The sequence below is a fragment of the Spermophilus citellus genome (assembly GCF_964194105.1).
Source record: "Spermophilus citellus genome assembly, chromosome: 1".
Lineage (NCBI taxonomy): Eukaryota > Metazoa > Chordata > Mammalia > Rodentia > Sciuridae > Spermophilus > Spermophilus citellus.
The window spans coordinates 204,955,416-204,965,476 of NC_138182.1; the positions used below are offsets into that span (position 1 = coordinate 204,955,416).

The following is a 10,061-nucleotide window of genomic DNA, read 5'->3' on the forward strand; positions in this document are numbered from 1 at the left end:
AAACTTTCTAGAAGATAAATGCAGATGGGATCATATTGAAATGATCTCCTAATGCCATTAAAAATGTTGGCTTATTGATAAACACTACATTAAACTCTGTGATAAATCTTTCAGGGCTCTGCTAATCGACATGATTTCATCCAAAAGTCTTTCTACTCAATGCAGTATGGTCTAGTTACCCTAGGGTAAAATTTTATTTTTTTATACCAGTTAAAATATTATGAAATTGTTATAGACTCATTTAGTTCCTTGATTCTGTACTAAGCTTTCCCATCACAAGAACTTAGCTGTTGGTTCCTTGCATAGAAATCTTTACCGAGATGTCGACAGGGTGACTTCTATCCTTATGCCAGCTTCAACTTAAGTTTAAAATTCTTAAGAGATTTTTCTGTCCATCTAAAGAGACCTCATTATTAGTACCCACTATTATCTCCTATCATAGCATTCTGTAATTTTTAAAATTTGTACAATATAACTTTTGACTTCATGTTTAAATATAACCTCTAATTTATCATGAGAGAAAATTGATTGTCCTAATCATCTTTTTTATAACACAGTTTCTTGTACTCAGCAGATACCCAAAGAAATTTTTGCCACTTACTGATCTAAGACAGAAAAGGAAAGGAATGCTAAGATGATTTAAGACTGAATTGATTCAATAAATAATAAAATAAACAAAAAGCACTCCTCAAATTCTCTTTTCCAGAAACACCTAGACAAGTATTTGCATAGTCTACAATTCCTTGATTTCTCTAGAAATAATATTCAAAAAATGTTTTTAGCCTTAAAACAATAGGGTTTTCTTTGCAAAAGATCATGTTCACAGGCTGGAGTTGTAGCTCAGTGGTATAACGCTTTCTTAGCATGTGTGAGGAACTGGGATTAATCCTTAGCACTACATAAAAATAAATAAATAAAGTTTAAAATTTTTTTAAAATTAAAAGATCATGTTCATTGCATTTACATCACTTGCTAGGTATTATCTCCATTTTCTTGATTTGATTGATATATTTTTATCAATATAGTATATTTTTCTACTTTAAAACAATAAGATATTGCTCCTACTATGACATTTAGTTGAATTGATGTATGCAGAACTTTGATAGTGTTAGAAGCTTTAATACAACTATTAGTTGTAGCACAGTCAGTCCTTAGGAATATTAGATAAAAGAGTAGAAAATTGATTATGTAATGTTGTCTGTGTGAGAGAAGGCCTTGTTCTAACAATTTAGTAATCTTAGGCTGAAATAAAACTATGCATCTTTAATACAGTATACAAAAGAAACATTGTTTGAAAACTGGGATAATTTTCATTTGAAAAGTAATGTTTTAGTTTGTGCAAAGATAGCATTATATGATTTCAGATTACCTACTTGTATAACTTTCCATTTCTTGAAAAACTTGAGTCAAATTGCTCCTAACTTTGCATAGTGACTCACATAGTATCTTTGACCAACAAAACAAAGTATACATCAGGAAAAACATCCTAAAAGCAAAAATAAAAAAAAAAAAACTACTAGAATAATGGGAGAAATTTCAAATATTTAATTTTTTCCCCCTTTCAACCTAGTCATCTGGTTGGCCTGCCCTTTCTCTACCACTTATGTTCCCTGTGAATGCAAGTTCCAAAACATAGTTGGTATATATTATATGTACATGTTGAAAATAAAAAAGGAACCACCTGACAGTATTTACATGTTTATATCCTCTTCATCTAACTTAACAATTTTGAAGAATTATTAATAGCGTGATATTAAAATAATTGTTTTAATACCATTTTAAAACTAAGTGCTTTATCAGTTCTATGTAGATTTGCTTCATAGAGCAAAAGTATAAGATTCAATTACTGGGAAATAATGAATACCCCTTACATAGTTTTTAAACACTTGTGTATTGAATATATACTAAGCACTGATATGGATCCCAGGGAAACAGTAGAAAAGAAGGCACACAGATACCTGCATCATGGACTTTAATTCTAGCAAGGACAGATATATAATTAACAATTAACAAAATTACACAAGATGATTTCCATTTACAATATGTGTTTTGACGGGGCAACAAACCAAGTGAAAGAAGTAAATAGAGGCTGCTTGATATTGGGTCTTGTGAGACAGCTATAATAGATTCTGAATTTTATTCTCAGGAAACCAAGAATGGGATAGTTTTAAGTGAAAGAGTCAAAAGTAAATCTGGATGTGAAGAGAAAAGTGGACGAAGATGGGTTTGAAATGAATTTGGAAAAAACAAGATCAGTTAAAGCATTATTGTGTCAAGAAAGGTGAACAGTCAAGTGATAGCAATGGAGATGGAGGGCTTAGACTGACTGGGGGCGTATTTTAAAGTTCTGCATTTAGAATTTAAAGCTATGTTAGTTTTGTATCCTGATTTAAAATTCGCACTTTGTACATAGTTTGAAAGGAAAAGCTGAATGGTCACTTGTCTTTTATATTTTTGTTGATTTTTGCTTTGTTTTACCTTTGAATAATTTTCAGATATTTACAATTTATTTTTCTACTAAGCATGTCAATACTTTGTGATGAAATAGTTGATTGCAGTGTGGGGACACATTTTAAGGGAGGAAAATACATGCTGTGATGTAAAAATGCCCTTTCCCCCTCACTTCTTACATTCTGCTCTCTTAAATTGCAGTTCCTTAGACTAAGACATATTTGACTAGTGTTAATTACACACTGACACATCGTTTTTAAATCATTATAAAGCTTCTGAAACACTTATTGAGTTCTAGGAAATATTCTAAGATCTGTCAAATGCACAAAACCATAAAAGGGTAAGCACTACAATTAGGGACTGTTGTGAAAAAGAAAAACAAAAAGGAAAATGAATGCCTTGAAAATAAACATGAATTAAGCTAATAAGTACTCAACTAAACTTTAGCCACTTCAGATGTGAAGCAGATTTTAAAAGAATAGGCTGACATTTCTTTCTGAGAACTAAAAGTTAAAAGTCTCAGCACTCATCACATTCCTGTCGGATACTTTTAGATTTCTGAACAGAACTCATATTTCTAGGTGTAGATGTAGGATGAGGAAATATCATATGAACAAAATTTGTTCCCAATTTGTTCCCAAAGTAGGTTGAATCCAAGTCTTTAGTCAAAATTTTTGTCACAGCCTGAGAGTGCTATTCAAATATAAGAATTGCACAATTGTGAAATGCAGACCAGAGTTGTTGACCCCTGCTTGGTACTGTCATGAATCATATAAGGTCATAAGAGAAGCACTACACTGGTCATCTTGCCTCTGCCACTCATTAGATGCAGACCATTGAGAAAGTCTTTGAACCTCTCTAAATCTCTGCTCCTCCTTATGAAGACTAAAGAGATTAGACTAGATGACATATAAGGTCCATGTCCGTCCCAAAGGGTTACAATTTTCTCCATAACATTATCTTAAATATGGAACTATTTCCCATAAGCCATAAAGAGTCTATAATAATTTCATAATATTTTAACTGGTATAAAATTCCTTCCTCTCAATTAACACTATTTGATCAGATCTCAACACAAATGACTCATCTTGGATAGACGCTGTTGATAATGGAAAGTAAATCAAACAATTTAACTTTCATCTACTCAAGATCATTGAATAACTTTTAACCGGAGAAAAAGTGAATAATAAGTTTCAGGTCATGTATCAATTCTGGTAAACATGTAAGAGTTATAAAGAGTAACTGACTGTGGGTCTGTGTTCAGGAGGAGAGTATTATAATATCACTTCTGGTATGGATGTAGGATGAGGAAATATCATATGAACAAAATCTAGCCATTTGTCATTTCCTTAGTACCAAGTGAACTGTGATGGACTAGACCAACTTTCAACATCACAAACACAAATGGAGGAGTCCCAAAGCCTATCATCTTTATAGTTCATAACAGAGAGGTTGAAATGCACAAATATAAATGAATAATGACAAATCCATACTACTAAATTACCTTACATTTAGGAAATTTATTCCCAAATGCATTTCTAGTATTTACCCTTCCTGTCTTCAGTCTTTTCCCATCATGCACATAATGCTGTTTCTCTGAAAACAAGTTAACGCTAAATAAATATGATCGTTAGGACAGTTGTAATAAATAACTAATTATAATTCTAAAAGCCCTTAACGAGGAGGTATGGCCTATAAATTCAATAAGAAAAGAGAATACACTATGCAATGTGTGTGTGTGTGTGTGTGTGTGTATTATAATTTTTTGATATTTGCTAGTTGTGAATGAGTTTGCAAGGATGGTATTGAATAGCTCTCATATTAAATATGGATTAATATATTTTTGTCCTTAATTGTATGTTATTATTTTTATCTCCACACATATGTTGACAAACTAAAGTAAACCAAAAGATTGATTATGAGACTCTGAATAACAGTGAATATTAATAAAAAAGGGAATTTGTGTAGCAACAATTGAATGCAGAATCCATGTATAAATAATAGCTGACTATAAGTAACAGTGGAATTTAGGCAGTGATCATCTTTGACGAAGAAAAAAAAAGCAAGAGGGAAAAAAACTGCTGATTTAGAATGTTTCCTGTCTTTTCTTCAAACACAATGTATCTTAAAGTCTCATTTGAACTGGCAAGGTTGCCCTTAGGATCTCTCTATTTGATCAATAACATTTTTCATGTTGACTTCAGAATTTATCCTGAGGAAATGATTACAACAAAGACATAGTATTAGCTGCAAATTCATTCATCATAATGTTGTTTATAAATGTCTGCAGTTTAAAGCTACCACAACATATAAAAGAAGATGTTTGGTAGATAAATTGCATTGCATTTATTCAATGGAATACTTTATAACTATTTTAAGTGCTGCTTTAGAGAATTATATAATGATAAAAAATAGATGGGTTTCTAAGCAGTTAGAAGTTTAGACTTTAGCTTTCATCACTAAAGAAGCAGACCCTAGAATAACATTGTTCTAATAATCTAAATATGTAATAGACAAGAAAATTAAACAACAAGAACAGTATGATCCAATTTTCACATATGCAACAATATTTATCAAACTCCTACTTACCATACTCTTTATCAGCCTTGACTACACGAGAGTGATAAAAAGACTCCATCCTCCTGGATTTCTCAATAAACATAAGAAGAAACAAACCAATTTTACAAATGCAGAAATATTGTTAGTAATAACTAAAATGAATAAAAGTAAAGCAAGTTATTGGTTAAGCAGTATGACATAAGTGGACACTATTGTGTTAAATAGAGTGGTCAAGGTCCTCTTTGATAAAATAAAATTTGAATAGAGCCCTGAAGAAGATGATAATAAATAAGTGACCTTAGAGATCTAAATGAAAGGAAATTCATTCTTTTGTTTTAGAGTTTTTGTTGTTACTGCTGTTGTTTACCTAATTTTTATCCTAAATATTGTATAATGTGTGTGTGTTGTTGGAGCAGAGGAAACACTATAATTTAAACTTTTTCCCACTACAATTAAATCTACTACTATTGAAACAAAATAGTGCAATTCCTTGATCTAGAATTTAATATTTTCTGCAGTTTAATATCGAGCTCTCATCATAGACTTCAAAATTCCACTTTAATCCTTAAAATATTTATAAATCCCCATGCCCAAGTCATACTCCCAAACCTTTTACTTTTTCTGTTTATTTGTGAGAAATATCCATTCATCTTTTATTTGTAAATTTAGATTTTTTCAAGGATTTTTTAAGTTAAGGACAAATTTGGAAAACTTGATGAAAATTTTCTTTACAAGTTTATCAAATAATCCAGTTTTGTACTGATGAAATATAACTTGGTTTTGTAAATTTGTTCCTTGTTGTAATCCACTATGATGATCAGTTCTTTACAAACATGTATTGTTTTAGATCTCATTATAATCAAACTTAAAATGAAAGGGACCACAAAAATACCTATTTTTTTCAGAGATTATCAACACAAAAATAAATAAAATAATAAAAATGAATAAAATCTAATTTTATTTGGAACACTATCACTAAAGTACATATAAAAGTGAAAAAATGTTTATTATAATATAAAATGAACATCAATTGCATTTATAAAAACTGGCAATAAAAGAATTGCTTGTAGACAATATTATATTTGACCCCTTTCTACTTAAACAGAAAAACCAAGGAGAGCTGTGCATGAGCCATAGCTGAAAGGCCACTTTCTCACCCTGGGCAGCTTCCTGGGGTTCAGTACACTTTCATCATCTGGTCACTCTGACCCTTACCTCTCAAAAATGGAATATTTCACCCTGAAGATATGTGATCATTTGCCTTGGAGAACGCAACATTGCAATATAAATATGGTACATCCTTGTAAAGGAGTAATGTGAGTCTGGGGAAATAATAAAAGATATTAGCCTACTTAGGCTTTAAAAACTGTGTATTTATGTGAGATGTAAAAGAAAATCAGAATTTGCTGTGAACTAGTCTTATATTGATTTTGAGACCTAGTGTAATTTGGGAAATTAAGTAATTTATTTTGATTCAGAAACCAGACCTGCAGATGGAACAAAATCCTTCAAAGTATAAAAGGCTACTAACTGTCATAAAAAATTATAATTAAAAATTATCTAACATTGTTTAAATGCACTTTCAGGGATCCATACTAAGTTCTTTAGATACATTATATCCTCTAATTATCATTCAAAAGTAAGGATCTTTTTTTAAAATGTATTCTCATTAGTTATACATGACAGTAGAATGTTCTTGGATACATCATATATAAATGGAGTATAATATTTTATTCTTCTGGTTGTACATGATGTAGAATGCCACAGGTGGTATAGTCAAATATGTACATAGGGTAATAATATCTGATTTGTTCTACTATTCTTGGTACTCCCATACCCCCTCCTCTCCCTTCACCCCCTTCTACCTAATCTAAAGTAACTATTCTTCCCTAGTTGCACACCCACCCCTTACTGTGAATTATCATCTGCATATCAGAGAAAACATTTGGTCTTTGGTTTTGGGGGACTGACTTATTTCACTTAGCATCATATTCACCAGTTCCATCCATGGAATGGACCCAACATTTGACCCAAGTATCCTGCTCCTCAGTTTATAGTCAAAGGACTTAAAATCAGCATATTACAATGTGGAATTCACATCAATGTTTACAGCAGCTCAGCTCACAATAGTGAAACTATGACTATGGAATCAACCTAGGTGCCCTTCAACAGATGAATGGATAAAGAAAATGTGGTAAATATACACAATGGAATATTACTCAGCCTTAAAGAAGTAAGGATGTCCACATGCAACAGAAGTTTGTGTGTCTGCGAAAGACAACGTTCTGACTGCCATGAGGCATTGTTTTCCTATCAGGAAAGCCATCACTGGCAAGTTCCTCCATTTTTCATGGTTGACACAGTAGAAAAGGGGAGACATAGTGGGTGTTGTTGTGGCTCTAGAGTAGAGCGCTTGCCTCATTCCTGTGAGGCACTGGGTTCGATATCCTCAGCACCACATAGAGATAAATAAACAATTTAAAGGTGTTGTGTCCATTTACAACTAGAAGGAGGAGGAGGAGGAGGAGGAGGAGGAGGAGGAGGAGGAGGAGGAGGAAGAGGAGGAGGAGGAGGAGGAGGAGGAGGAGGAGGAGGAAGAGGAGGAGGAGGAGAAGGAGGAGGAGACAGAACTTCTCTGCATGTCTAAGAGGCTCACAGAAAAAGTGTTTGGGGAAATAAACCTGTTACCCACTAAGAACATTTTTGTTGTTGTTGTTGTTGTTGTTTTGTTTTTTTCTTTCCTTTTTTAATCATTGCATTAAAAATGATACAAAATTGTTGAATTTTCAAGCTCACTGTGTTCCATTCAGAAGTTAAAAATATGTATCTTATATTTTACATCTAAGAGAGTTCTTCAATAGAAAAAAAAAAGTTTAAAAAGTATACCTTTTGAGACTTTTATTCTCATGTATCACTTCACTTTAAATGTTGGTATTTAGAATTTGTAGCATAGCAATCAATAAATATTCTGACAATATATTTTGCATTGAAGAAGTTGTTACACTCTGTTCAAACTAGAAAATTGGTTTATAAGCAATGGGAGTCAATCCAAAATTCCAAGAAGTATTTGGGAGTTTAAATTAAGTGGATCTTGATATTGTAAATAAGACCTAGTTTAGTTAATGCTTTAAAAAATTCCAAAGCAGATTTTCGTTTCCAGGCACGGAGATGATTGCACACTGAGGAGAGCTCAGCAGAAGGGGTGACAGTGGGAGCATTTTTTTCCTGTGCTGGGGTCTGAATCTGGGCAGAGGCCGAGGCAGTGATCCTAGTGGTGGGGGAAGAGGCCGAGGAGGAAATCAAATTAAAGTTGATCTTGTAGATGAGAATTTTACAGAAGAGAAGAAATAGCAGGACCTCCAGACATATCATATGAAGAAGGAAGAAATCAACTAGAGTTAAAAATACTAGAAACATACCCATGCAATCCCCCTAAGGTCCTGGTTTATGTAAACTATGGCATCCTAATATTAGTTCCATCACACGGGCTGTTTGAATATCCTGAAAGATCAATGGGCAGCAGCAGTGATTCTATGCAAGCATTATTGGCAGCTGTAGAACCGGATGATCCACAAGATGCAGTAGTAGCAAATCAGTACAAACAAAATCCTGAAATGCTCAAACAAACAGCTCGACTTTGGGCACACATACATGCTGGAGAACAGTTTCTAGTCCAGAATACACCAAAACAATAGAAAACCTATGTGCCGTGGGCTTCTACAGGAATGCAGTAATAGTGGCCTTGTCTTTAAAATCATGGGGTGTAGTGACTAATCGAATTGCTTCTGAGTAACTGAGGCCTGGAGAGAGCTGCTGACAGGCAAACTTGCCTCTTCTTGAAGAGAACCAACATCTGTTACTTTTAGGATTCTGTATAGATCTCTTTTAAACTGGCACTCTTGTCTAATGATGTCACCTTGGCACCACTGAGACTGAAAAAAAAAAAATCCCTGCTCTGTAAATAAAGCTCTGTGTAAATTTAAAAAGGGAAATACTTTTTTTTTTTTCATAGTTAATAGTGTAAAGATTTTTGAGCTAAGCTAAAACCATGGAAAAAGCATGCTACTATAGTGTTTAGCAGTGTAACGAGAGTAGCAAGAGTTTGCTTTAGGATTTTGTTGAATAATCAAGACAATATTTTGATTATGTCAGGACCATTGAATTGTTGGTGTTGCACCACAGCTACCTTCACTGTTTTTAACACGGATCCCCTGTGCCTCTGAACTTCCTTGCATGCTTGTACTTGACTTACATTCTTGTACTTGACTTCTTAGGATGGGTAACTGAAAAGACCACCCTTAGAAATTCTTAAATATTAGATTTATCCAGAATTGGAGATGGTGACTTATTCAGAGCTGTTATGTTCCTGTTGACAGACTGGGGACACTATATCTATTTTCCCTCTCTTACCACATACAGATAATATTCTGATGCTAAATTTCTCTGTACTTGGTGGGAAAATGTGCTTGGGGACAGTGTCCCTTCCTCCAATTTTAGGTCATAAATTTGAAATATTTTGTCACAGTTTTTCAAACACTCTTGTAAGTAAGAATATAAAAATGGAGCTGGCAGTTTTCTTCTGCAAAACCAGTAAATGCTTGACGTTGCCATTATTTCCAGATTTAATGAAAGAACCCAACTTAGTTTTTCAGTGAATTTGACATTCATTTTTAAACTAATGAAAAAAGAATTTTTTTGAGAACTTAGATGTAATGAACTATTTCTGGTAATTTTTAAGACTAATCTTGGGCTTCATAGAGATTGTTTTATCAGATACTTTAAAAGTCACTTTTGCTTGCTCATCCCCATATTAACACATAAAAGGTGTGTTGGTGTTTTATTGTATATACTTCTAATACACATAGAAATAGAAATGTGTTATAAATCTGGATTTCTTTATGAAGTTTCTGATAATATGGGAGTTGAAAACATTACCTTATCTTGTACATAGTCAGACTTTCTATTCATATTAAAATTATATTTCATTCTAAGTTCAAATTTTGAAAATTATTAATTTTGCAAACTCAAACACGTAATTTGACCATTTTATG

At 32.9% G+C, this 10,061-nt stretch overlaps 1 pseudogene across 1 annotated transcript; it reads left to right on the plus strand.

Moving 5' to 3' along the window:
- The first annotated feature begins 320 nt into the window (after nucleotides 1–320).
- LOC308655494 (ubiquitin-conjugating enzyme E2 K-like) lies at nucleotides 321–8,807 on the plus strand (annotated as a pseudogene). Its single transcript has 2 exons — nucleotides 321–331; nucleotides 8,262–8,807. The product of its transcript is annotated as a ubiquitin-conjugating enzyme E2 K-like (transcript).
- The last annotated feature ends 1,254 nt before the right edge of the window (nucleotides 8,808–10,061 follow it).